This window comes from Salvelinus fontinalis, chromosome 2 (assembly GCF_029448725.1).
Source record: "Salvelinus fontinalis isolate EN_2023a chromosome 2, ASM2944872v1, whole genome shotgun sequence".
Taxonomy (NCBI): Eukaryota; Metazoa; Chordata; class Actinopteri; order Salmoniformes; family Salmonidae; genus Salvelinus; species Salvelinus fontinalis.
This window is the reverse complement of record NC_074666.1, coordinates 67,461,841-67,475,629: the sequence shown is the minus strand read 5'-3', so window position 1 is coordinate 67,475,629 and position 13,789 is coordinate 67,461,841.

Sequence of the window (13,789 nt, the reverse complement as noted above, 5' to 3'; positions counted from 1 at the left end):
CTGGATGATAGGAACACTGTGGACAGTTTTCAGCAAGTTGCAACATTGAAATACAGAAATGAACACTTTTCCAAAAACAAGCTCGAAATCATGTTGAAATACTGAAATAAACACTTTTCCAAAAACAAGCTCGAAATCATGTTGATATACAGAAATAAACACTTAAAAAAAAAAAGCTCTAAATCATGTTTGATGCACTGTGTAAGTGATTTTTTTTCTTCAGTACTGTTAAAACTGGATGATAGGAACACTGTGGACAGTTTTCAGCAAGTTGCAATATTGAAATACAGAAATAAACACTTTTCCAAAAACAAGCTCCAAATCATGTTGAAATATAGAAATATACACTTTTCCAAAAACAAGCTCCAAATCATGTTGAAATACTGAAATCAACACTTTTCCAAAAACAAGCTCCAAATCATGTTGAAATACAGAAATAAACACTTTTCCATAAACAAGCTCTAAATCATGTTTGATGCACTCTGTAAGTGATTTTTTTTTCAGTACTCTTAAAACTTGATGATAGGAACACTGTGGACAGTTTTCAGCAAGTTGCAACATTGAAATACAGAAATAAACACTTTTCCAAAAACAAGCTCTAAATCATGTTGAAATACAGAAATAAACACTTTTCCAAAAAAACAAGCTCCAAATCATGTTGAAATACAGAAATAAACACTTTTCCAAAAAAAAGCTCCAAATCATGTTGAAATACTGAAATAAACACTTTTCAAAAAACAAGCTCCATATCATGTTGAAATACAGAAATAAACACTTTTCCAAAAACAAGCTTTAAATCATGTTTGATGGACTCCATAGGTGAATTTTTTTCCAGTACTGTTAAAACTGGATGATAGGAACACTGTGGACAGTTTTCAGCAAGTTGCAACATTGAAATACAGAAATAAACACTTTTCCAAAAACAAGCTCTAAATCATGTTGAAATACAGAAATAAACACTTTTCCAAAAACAAGCTCCAAATCATGTTGAAATACAGAAATAAACACTTTTCCAAAAACAAGCTCCAAATCATGTTTGATGCACTCTGAAAGTCAATTTTTTTTCCAGTACTGTTAAAACTGGATGATAGGAACACTGTGGACAGTTTTCAGCAAGTTGCAACATTGAAATACAGAAATGAACACTTTTCCAAAAACAAGCTCGAAATCATGTTGAAATACTGAAATAAACACTTTTCCAAAAACAAGCTCCAAATCATGTTGATATACAGAAATAAACACTTTTCCATAAACAAGCTCTAAATCATGTTTGATGCACTCTGAAAATGATTTTTTTTCAGTACAGTTAAAACTGGATGATAAGAACAATGTGGACAGTTTTCAGCAAGTTGCAACATTGAAATACAGAAATAAACACTTTTCCAAAAACAAGCTCTAAATCATGTTGAAATACAGAAATAAACACTTTTCCAAAAACAAGCTCGAAATCATGTTGAAGTACTGAAATAATCACTTTTCCAAAAACAAGCTCCAAATCATGTTGAAATACAGAAAAAAATTTTTTTCCATAAACAAGCTCTAAATTATGTTTGATGCACTCTGAAAGTGATTTTTTTTTCAGTACTCTTAAAACTTGATGATAGGAACACTGTGGACAGTTTTCAGCAAGTTGCAATATTGAAATACAGAAATAAACACATTTCCAAAAACAAGCTCAAAATCATGTTGAAATACAGAAATAAACACTTTAAAAAAAAAAAGCTCTAAATCATGTTTGATGCACTGTGTAAGTGATTTTTTTTCTTCAGTACTGTTAAAACTGGATGATAGGAACACTGTGGACAGTTTTCAGCAAGTTGCAATATTGAAATACAGAAATAAACGCTTTTCCAAAAACAAGCTCCAAATCATGTTGAAATATAGAAATATACACTTTTCCAAAAACAAGCTCCAAATCATGTTGAAATACTGAAATCAACACTTTTCCAAAAACAAGCTCCAAATCATGTTGAAATACAGAAATAAACACTTTTCCATAAACAAGCTCTAAATCATGTTTGATGCACTCTGTAAGTGATTTTTTTTTCAGTACTCTTAAAACTTGATGATATTAACACTGTGGACAGTTTTCAGCAAGTTGCAACATTGAAATACAGAAATAAACACTTTTCCAAAAACAAGCTCTAAATCATGTTGAAATACAGAAATAAACACTTTTCCAAAAAAACAAGCTCCAAATCATGTTGAAATACAGAAATAAACACTTTTCAAAAAAAAGCTCCAAATCATGTTGAAATACTGAAATCAACACTTTTCCAAAAACAAGCTTTAAATCATGTTTGATGGACTCCATAGGTGAATTTTTTTCCAGTACTGTTAAAACTGGATGATAGGAACACTGTGGACAGTTTTCAGCAAGTTGCAACATTGAAATACAGAAATAAACACTTTTCCAAAAACAAGCTCTAAATCATGTTGAAATACAGAAATAAACACTTTTCCAAAAACAAGCTCCAAATCATGTTGAAATACAGAAATAAACACTTTTCCAAAAACAAGCTCCAAATCATGTTTGATGCACTCTGAAAGTCAATTTTTTTCCAGTACTGTTAAAACTGGATGATAGGAACACTGTGGACAGTTTTCAGCAAGTTGCAACATTGAAATACAGAAATGAACACTTTTCCAAAAACAAGCTCGAAATCATGTTGAAATACTGAAATAAACACTTTTCCAAAAACAAGCTCCAAATCATGTTGATATACAGAAATAAACACTTAAAAAAAAAAAAAAATCTAAATCATGTTTGATGCACTGTGTAAGTGATTTTTTTTCTTCAGTACTGTTAAAACTGGATGATAGGAACACTGTGGACAGTTTTCAGCAAGTTGCAATATTGAAATACAGAAATAAACACTTTTCCAAAAACAAGCTCCAAATCATGTTGAAATATAGAAATATACACTTTTCCAAAAACAAGCTCCAAATCATGTTGAAATACTGAAATCAACACTTTTCCAAAAACAAGCTCCAAATCATGTTGAAATACAGAAATAAACACTTTTCCATAAACAAGCTCTAAATCATGTTTGATGCACTCTGTAAGTGATTTTTTTTTCAGTACTCTTAAAACTTGATGATAGGAACACTGTGGACAGTTTTCAGCAAGTTGCAACATTGAAATACAGAAATAAACACTTTTCCAAAAAAAAGCTCCAAATCATGTTGAAATACTGAAATCAACACTTTTCAAAAAACAAGCTCCATATCATGTTGAAATACAGAAATAAACACTTTTCCAAAAACAAGCTTTAAATCATGTTTGATGGACTCCATAGGTGAATTTTTTTCCAGTACTGTTAAAACTGGATGATAGGAACACTGTGGACAGTTTTCAGCAAGTTGCAACATTGAAATACAGAAATAAACACTTTTCCAAAAACAAGCTCTAAATCATGTTGAAATACAGAAATAAACACTTTTCCAAAAACAAGCTCCAAATCATGTTGAAATACAGAAATAAACACTTTTCCAAAAACAAGCTCCAAATCATGTTTGATGCACTCTGAAAGTCAATTTTTTTCCAGTACTGTTAAAACTGGATGATAGGAACACTGTGGACAGTTTTCAGCAAGTTGCAACATTGAAATACAGAAATGAACACTTTTCCAAAAACAAGCTCGAAATCATGTTGAAATACTGAAATAAACACTTTTCCAAAAACAAGCTCCAAATCATGTTGAAATACAGAAATAAACACTTTTCCATAAACAAGCTCTAAATCATGTTTGATGCACTCTGAAAATGATTTTTTTTCAGTACTGTTAAAACTGGATGATAGGAACACTGTGGACAGTTTTCAGCAAGTTGCAACATTGAAATACAGAAATAAACACTTTTCCAAAAACAAGCTCGAAATCATGTTGAAATACTGAAATAATCACTTTTCCAAAAACAAGCTCCAAATCATGTTGAAATACAGAAATAAACACTTTTCCATAAACAAGCTCTAAATCATGTTTGATGCACTCTGTAAGTGATTTTTTTTTCAGTACTCTTAAAACTTGATGATAGGAACACTGTGGACAGTTTTCAGCAAGTTGCAATATTGAAATACAGAAATAAACACATTTCCAAAAACAAGCTCAAATTCATGTTGAAATACAGAAATAAACACTTAAAAAAAAAAAGCTCTAAATCATGTTTGATGCACTGTGTAAGTGATTTTTTTTCTTCAGTACTGTTAAAACTGGATGATAGGAACACTGTGGACAGTTTTCAGCAAGTTGCAATATTGAAATACAGAAATAAACGCTTTTCCAAAAACAAGCTCCAAATCATGTTGAAATATAGAAATATACACTTTTCCAAAAACACGCTCCAAATCATGTTGAAATACTGAAATCAACACTTTTCCAAAAACAAGCTCCAAATCATGTTGAAATACAGAAATAAACACTTTTCCATAAACAAGCTCTAAATCATGTTTGATGGACTCCATAGGTGAATTTTTTTCCAGTACTGTTAAAACTGGATGATAGGAACACTGTGGACAGTTTTCAGCAAGTTGCAACATTGAAATACAGAAATAAACACTTTTCCAAAAACAAGCTCTAAATCATGTTGAAAAACAGAAATAAACACTTTTCCAAAAACAAGCTCCAAATCATGTTGAAATACAGAAATAAACACTTTTCCAAAAACAAGCTCCAAATCATGTTTGATGCACTCTGAAAGTCAATTTTTTTCCAGTACTGTTAAAACTGGATGATAGGAACACTGTGGACAGTTTTCAGCAAGTTGCAACATTGAAATACAGAAATGAACACTTTTCCAAAAACAAGCTCGAAATCATGTTGAAATACTGAAATAAACACTTTTCCAAAAACAAGCTCGAAATCATGTTGATATACAGAAATAAACACTTAAAAAAAAAAAGCTCTAAATCTTTTTTGATGCACTGTGTAAGTGATTTTTTTTCTTCAGTACTGTTAAAACTGGATGATAGGAACACTGTGGACAGTTTTCAGCAAGTTGCAATATTGAAATACAGAAATAAACACTTTTCCAAAAACAAGCTCCAAATCATGTTGAAATATAGAAATATACACTTTTCCAAAAACAAGCTCCAAATCATGTTGAAATACTGAAATCAACACTTTTCCAAAAACAAGCTCCAAATCATGTTGAAATACAGAAATAAACACTTTTCCATAAACAAGCTCTAAATCATGTTTGATGCACTCTGTAAGTGATTTTTTTTTCAGTACTCTTAAAACTTGATGATAGGAACACTGTGGACAGTTTTCAGCAAGTTGCAACATTGAAATACAGAAATAAACACTTTTCCAAAAACAAGCTCTAAATCATGTTGAAATACAGAAATAAACACTTTTCCAAAAAAACAAGCTCCAAATCATGTTGAAATACAGAAATAAACACTTTTCCAAAAAAAAGCTCCAAATCATGTTGAAATACTGAAATCAACACTTTTCAAAAAACAAGCTCCATATCATGTTGAAATACAGAAATAAACACTTTTCCAAAAACAAGCTTTAAATCATGTTTGATGGACTCCATAGGTGAATTTTTTTCCAGTACTGTTAAAACTGGATGATAGGAACACTGTGGACAGTTTTCAGCAAGTTGCAACATTGAAATACAGAAATAAACACTTTTCCAAAAACAAGCTCTAAATCATGTTGAAATACAGAAATAAACACTTTTCCAAAAACAAGCTCCAAATCATGTTGAAATACAGAAATAAACACTTTTCCAAAAACAAGCTCCAAATCATGTTTGATGCACTCTGAAAGTCAATTTTTTTTCCAGTACTGTTAAAACTGGATGATAGGAACACTGTGGACAGTTTTCAGCAAGTTGCAACATTGAAATACAGAAATGAACACTTTTCCAAAAACAAGCTCGAAATCATGTTGAAATACTGAAATAAACACTTTTCCAAAAACAAGCTCCAAATCATGTTGATATACAGAAATAAACACTTTTCCATAAACAAGCTCTAAATCATGTTTGATGCACTCTGAAAATGATTTTTTTTCAGTACAGTTAAAACTGGATGATAGGAACAATGTGGACAGTTTTCAGCAAGTTGCAACATTGAAATACAGAAATAAACACTTTTCCAAAAACAAGCTCTAAATCATGTTGAAATACAGAAATAAACACTTTTCCAAAAACAAGCTCGAAATCATGTTGAAGTACTGAAATATCACTTTTCCAAAAACAAGCTCCAAATCATGTTGAAATACAGAAATAATTTTTTTTCCATAAACAAGCTCTAAATTATGTTTGATGCACTCTGAAAGTGATTTTTTTTCCAGTACTGTTAAAACTGGATGATAGAAACACTGTGGACAGTTTTCAGCAAGTTGCAACATTGAAATACAGAAATAAACACTTTTCCAAAAGCAAGCTCCAAATCATGTTGAAATACAGAAATAACCACTTTTCCAAAAACAAGCTCCAAATCATGTTGAGATACAGAAATAACACTTTTCCATAAACAAGCTCTAAATCATGTTTGATGCACTCTGAAAATGATTTTTTTTTCAGTACTGTTAAAACTGGATGATAGGAACTCTGGACAGTTTTCAGCAAGTTGCAACATTGAAATACAGAAATAAACACTTTTCCAAAAACAAGCTCGAAATCATGTTGAAATACTGAAATAATCACTTTTCCAAAAACAAGCTCCAAATCATATTGAAATACAGAAATAAACACTTTTCCAAAAACAAGCTCTAAATGATGTTGAAATACAGAAATAAACACTTTTCCAAAAACAAGCTCAAATCATGTTGAAATACAGAAATAAACACTTTTCCATAAACAAGCTCTAAATCATGTTTGATGCACTCTGAAAGTCAATTTTTTTCCAGGACTTTTAAAACTGGATGATAGGAACACTGTGGACAGTTTTCAGCAAGTTGCAATAATGAAATACAGAAATAAACACATTTCCAAAAACAAGCTCAAAATCATGTTGAAATATAGAAATAAACACTTTTAAAAAAATAAGCTCTAAATCATGTTTGATGCACTGTGTAAGTGATTTTTTTTCTTCAGTACTGTTAAAACTGGATGATAGGAACACTGTGGACAGGTTTCAGCAAGTTGAAATATTGAAATACAGAAATAAACACTTTTCCAAAAACAAGCTCTAAATCATGTTGAAATATAGAAATAAACACTTTTCCAAAAACAAGCTCCAAATCATGTTGAAATACTGAAATCAACACTTTTCCAAAAACAAGCTCCAAATCATGTTGAAATACAGAAATAAACACTTAAAAAAAGAAGAAGCTCTAAATCATGTTTGATGCACTCTGAAAGTGATTTTTTTCACCAGTACTGTTAAAACTGGATGATAGGAACACTGTTGACAGTTTTCAGCAAGTTGCAACATTGAAATACAGAAATAAACACTTTTCCAAAAACAAGCTCGAAATCATGTTGAAATACAGAAATATTTTTTTTTCCATAAACAAGCTCTAAATTATGTTTGATGCACTCTGAAAGTGATTTTTTTTCCAGTACTGTTAAAACTGGATGATAGGAACACTGTGGACAGTTTTCATTAAGTTGCAACATTGAAATACAGAAATAAACACTTTTCCAAAAGCAAGCTCCAAATCATGTTGAAATACAGAAATAACCACTTTTCCAAAAACAAGCTCCAAATCATGTTGAGATACAGAAATAACACTTTTCCATAAACAAGCTCTAAATCATGTTTGATGCACTCTGAAAATTATTTTTTTTCAGTACTGTTAAAACTGGATGATAGGAACACTGGACAGTTTTCAGCAAGTTGCAACATTGAAATACAGAAATAAACACTTTTCCAAAAACAAGCTCGAAATCATGTTGAAATACAGAAATAAACACTTTTCCAAAAACAAGCTCGAAATCATGTTGAAATACAGAAATAAACACTTTTCCAAAAACAAGCTCTAAATGATGTTGAAATACAGAAATAAACACTTTTCCAAAAACAAGCTCAAATCATGTTGAAATACAGAAATAAACACTTTTCCATAAACAAGCTCTAAATCATGTTTGATGCACTCTGAAAGTCAATTTTTTTTCCAGTACTTTTAAAACTGGATGATAGGAACACTGTGGACAGTTTTCAGCAAGTTGCAATATTGAAATACAGAAATAAACACATTTCCAAAAACAAGCTCAAAATCATGTTGAAATACAGAAATAAACATTTAAAAAAAAATAAGCTCTAAATCATGTTTGATGCACTGTGTAAGTTATTTTTTTTCTTCAGTACTGTTAAAACTGGATAATAGGAACACTGTGGACAGTTTTCAGCAAGTTGCAATATTGAAATACAGAAATAAACACTTTTCCAAAAACACTTTTCCAAAAACAAGCTCCAAATCATGTTGAAATACAGAAATAAACACTTTTTCAAAAACAAGCTCTAAATCATGTTGAAATATAGAAATAAACACTTTTCCAAAAACAAGCTCCAAATCATGTTGAAATACAGAAATAAACACTTTTCCATAAACAAGCTCTAAATCATGTTTGATGCACTCTGAAAGTCAATTTTTTTCCAGTACTGTTAAAACTGGATGATAGGAACACTGTGGACAGTTTTCAGCAAGTTGCAATATTGAAATACAGAAATAAACACATTTCCAAAAACAAGCTCAAAATCATGTTGAAATACAGAAATAAACACTTAAAAAAAAAAAAGCTCTAAATCATGTTTGATGCACTGTGTAAGTGATTTTTTTTCTTCAGTACTGTTAAAACTGGATGATAGGAACACTGTGGACAGTTTTCAGCAAGTTGCAATATTGAAATACAGAAATAAACACTTTTCCAAAAACAAGCTCCAAATCATGTTGAAATATAGAAATATACACTTTTCCAAAAACAAGCTCCAAATCATGTTGAAATACTGAAATCAACACTTTTCCAAAAACAAGCTCCAAATCATGTTGAAATACAGAAATAAACACTTTTCCATAAACAAGCTCTAAATCATGATTGATGCACTCTGTAAGTGATTTTTTTTCCAGTACTCTTAAAACTTGATGATAGGAACACTGTGGACAGTTTTCAGCAAGTTGCAACATTGAAATACAGAAATAAACACTTTTCCAAAAACAAGATCTAAATCATGTTGAAATACAGAAATAAACACTTTTCCAAAAAAACAAGCTCCAAATCATGTTGAAATACAGAAATAAACACTTTTGCAAAAAAAAGCTCCAAATCATGTTGAAATACTGAAATCAACACTTTTCCAAAAACAAGCTCCAAATCATGTTGAAATACAGAAATAAACACTTTTCCAAAAACAAGCTCCAAATCATGTTGAAATACTGAAATCAACACTTTTCCAAAAACAAGCTCTAAATCATGTTTGATGCACTCTGAAAGTCAATTTTTTTCCAGTACTTTTAAAACTCGATGATAGGAACACTGTGGACAGTTTTCAGCAAGTTGCAACATTGAAATACAGAAATAAACACATTTCCAAAAACAAACTCAAAATCATGTTGAAATACAGAAATAAACACTTTAAAAAAAATAAGCTCTAAATCATGTTTGATGCACTGTGTAAGTGATTTTTTTTCTTCAGTACTGTTAAAACTGGATGATAGGAACACTGTGGACAGTTTTCAGCAAGTTGCAACATTGAAATACAGAAATAAACACTTTTCCAAAACACCCAAAAACAAGCTCCAAATCATGTTGAAATACAGAAATAAACACTTTTTCAAAAACAAGCTCTAAATCATGTTGAAATACAGAAATAAACACTTTTCCAAAAACAAGCTCTAAATCATGTTTGATGCACTCTGTAAGTGATTTTTTTTCAGTACTGTTAAAACTGGATGATAGGAACACTGTGGACAGTTTTCAGCAAGTTGCAACATTGAAATACAGAAATAAACACTTTTCCAAAAACAAGCTCTAAATCATGTTGAAATACAGAAATAAACACATTTCCAAAAAAACAAGCTCCAAATCGTGTTGAAATATGGAAATAAAAACTTTTCCAAAAACAAGCTCTAAATCATGTTGAAATACAGAAATAAACACTTTTCCAAAAACAAGCTCTAAATCATGTTGAAATACAGAAATAAACACTTTTCCATAAACAAGCTCTAAATCATGTTTGATGCACTCTGTAAGTGATTTTTTTTCAGTACTGTTAAAACTGGATGATAGGAACACTGTGGACAGTTTTCAGCAAGTTGCAACATTGAAATACAGAAATAAACACATTTCCAAAAACAAGCTCTAAATCATGTTGAAATACAGAAATAAACACATTTCCAAAAAAACAAGCTCCAAATCATGTTGAAATATGGAAATAAAACTTTTCCAAAAACAAGCTCTAAATCATGTTGAAATACAGAAATAAACACTTTTCCAAAAACAAGCTCCAAATCATGTTGAAATACAGAAATAAACACTTTTCCAAAAACAAGCTCCAAATCATGTTGAAATACAGAAATAAACACTTTTCCAAAAACAAGCTCTAAATCAAGTTGAAATACAGAAATAAACAATTTTCCAAAAACAAGTTCCAAATCATGTAGAAATACAGAAATAAACACTTTTCCAAAAACAAGCTCTAAATCATGTTAAAATACAGAAGTAAACACTTTTCCAAAAACAAGCTCTAAATCATGTTGAAATACAGAAATAATCACTTTTCCAAAAACAAGCTCCAAATCATATTGAAATACAGAAATAAACACTTTTCCAAAAACAAGCTCTAAATGATGTTGAAATACAGAAATAAACACTTTTCCAAAAACAAGCTCAAATCATGTTGAAATACAGAAATAAACACTTTTCCATAAACAAGCTCTAAATCATGTTTGATGCACTCTGAAAGTCAATTTTTTTCCAGGACTTTTAAAACTGGATGATAGGAACACTGTGGACAGTTTTCAGCAAGTTGCAATAATGAAATACAGAAATAAACACATTTCCAAAAACAAGCTCAAAATCATGTTGAAATATAGAAATAAACACTTTTAAAAAAATAAGCTCTAAATCATGTTTGATGCACTGTGTAAGTGATTTTTTTTCTTCAGTACTGTTAAAACTGGATGATAGGAACACTGTGGACAGGTTTCAGCAAGTTGAAATATTGAAATACAGAAATAAACACTTTTCCAAAAACAAGCTCTAAATCATGTTGAAATATAGAAATAAACACTTTTCCAAAAACAAGCTCCAAATCATGTTGAAATACTGAAATCAACACTTTTCCAAAAACAAGCTCCAAATCATGTTGAAATACAGAAATAAACACTTAAAAAAAGAAGAAGCTCTAAATCATGTTTGATGCACTCTGAAAGTGATTTTTTTCACCAGTACTGTTAAAACTGGATGATAGGAACACTGTTGACAGTTTTCAGCAAGTTGCAACATTGAAATACAGAAATAAACACTTTTCCAAAAACAAGCTCGAAATCATGTTGAAATACAGAAATATTTTTTTTTCCATAAACAAGCTCTAAATTATGTTTGATGCACTCTGAAAGTGATTTTTTTTCCAGTACTGTTAAAACTGGATGATAGGAACACTGTGGACAGTTTTCATTAAGTTGCAACATTGAAATACAGAAATAAACACTTTTCCAAAAGCAAGCTCCAAATCATGTTGAAATACAGAAATAACCACTTTTCCAAAAACAAGCTCCAAATCATGTTGAGATACAGAAATAACACTTTTCCATAAACAAGCTCTAAATCATGTTTGATGCACTCTGAAAATTATTTTTTTTCAGTACTGTTAAAACTGGATGATAGGAACACTGGACAGTTTTCAGCAAGTTGCAACATTGAAATACAGAAATAAACACTTTTCCAAAAACAAGCTCGAAATCATGTTGAAATACAGAAATAAACACTTTTCCAAAAACAAGCTCGAAATCATGTTGAAATACAGAAATAAACACTTTTCCAAAAACAAGCTCTAAATGATGTTGAAATACAGAAATAAACACTTTTCCAAAAACAAGCTCAAATCATGTTGAAATACAGAAATAAACACTTTTCCATAAACAAGCTCTAAATCATGTTTGATGCACTCTGAAAGTCAATTTTTTTTCCAGTACTTTTAAAACTGGATGATAGGAACACTGTGGACAGTTTTCAGCAAGTTGCAATATTGAAATACAGAAATAAACACATTTCCAAAAACAAGCTCAAAATCATGTTGAAATACAGAAATAAACATTTAAAAAAAAATAAGCTCTAAATCATGTTTGATGCACTGTGTAAGTTATTTTTTTTCTTCAGTACTGTTAAAACTGGATAATAGGAACACTGTGGACAGTTTTCAGCAAGTTGCAATATTGAAATACAGAAATAAACACTTTTCCAAAAACACTTTTCCAAAAACAAGCTCCAAATCATGTTGAAATACAGAAATAAACACTTTTTCAAAAACAAGCTCTAAATCATGTTGAAATATAGAAATAAACACTTTTCCAAAAACAAGCTCCAAATCATGTTGAAATACAGAAATAAACACTTTTCCATAAACAAGCTCTAAATCATGTTTGATGCACTCTGAAAGCCAATTTTTTTCCAGTACTGTTAAAACTGGATGATAGGAACACTGTGGACAGTTTTCAGCAAGTTGCAATATTGAAATACAGAAATAAACACATTTCCAAAAACAAGCTCAAAATCATGTTGAAATACAGAAATAAACACTTAAAAAAAAAAAAGCTCTAAATCATGTTTGATGCACTGTGTAAGTGATTTTTTTTCTTCAGTACTGTTAAAACTGGATGATAGGAACACTGTGGACAGTTTTCAGCAAGTTGCAATATTGAAATACAGAAATAAACACTTTTCCAAAAACAAGCTCCAAATCATGTTGAAATATAGAAATATACACTTTTCCAAAAACAAGCTCCAAATCATGTTGAAATACTGAAATCAACACTTTTCCAAAAACAAGCTCCAAATCATGTTGAAATACAGAAATAAACACTTTTCCATAAACAAGCTCTAAATCATGATTGATGCACTCTGTAAGTGATTTTTTTTCCAGTACTCTTAAAACTTGATGATAGGAACACTGTGGACAGTTTTCAGCAAGTTGCAACATTGAAATACAGAAATAAACACTTTTCCAAAAACAAGATCTAAATCATGTTGAAATACAGAAATAAACACTTTTCCAAAAAAACAAGCTCCAAATCATGTTGAAATACAGAAATAAACACTTTTGCAAAAAAAAGCTCCAAATCATGTTGAAATACTGAAATCAACACTTTTCCAAAAACAAGCTCCAAATCATGTTGAAATACAGAAATAAACACTTTTCCAAAAACAAGCTCCAAATCATGTTGAAATACTGAAATCAACACTTTTCCAAAAACAAGCTCTAAATCATGTTTGATGCACTCTGAAAGTCAATTTTTTTCCAGTACTTTTAAAACTCGATGATAGGAACACTGTGGACAGTTTTCAGCAAGTTGCAATATTGAAATACAGAAATAAACACATTTCCAAAAACAAACTCAAAATCATGTTGAAATACAGAAATAAACACTTTAAAAAAAATAAGCTCTAAATCATGTTTGATGCACTGTGTAAGTGATTTTTTTTCTTCAGTACTGTTAAAACTGGATGATAGGAACACTGTGGACAGTTTTCAGCAAGTTGCAATATTGAAATACAGAAATAAACACTTTTCCAAAAACACTTTTCCAAAAACAAGCTCCAAATCATGTTGAAATACAGAAATAAACACTTTTTCAAAAACAAGCTCTAAATCATGTTGAAATACAGAAATAAA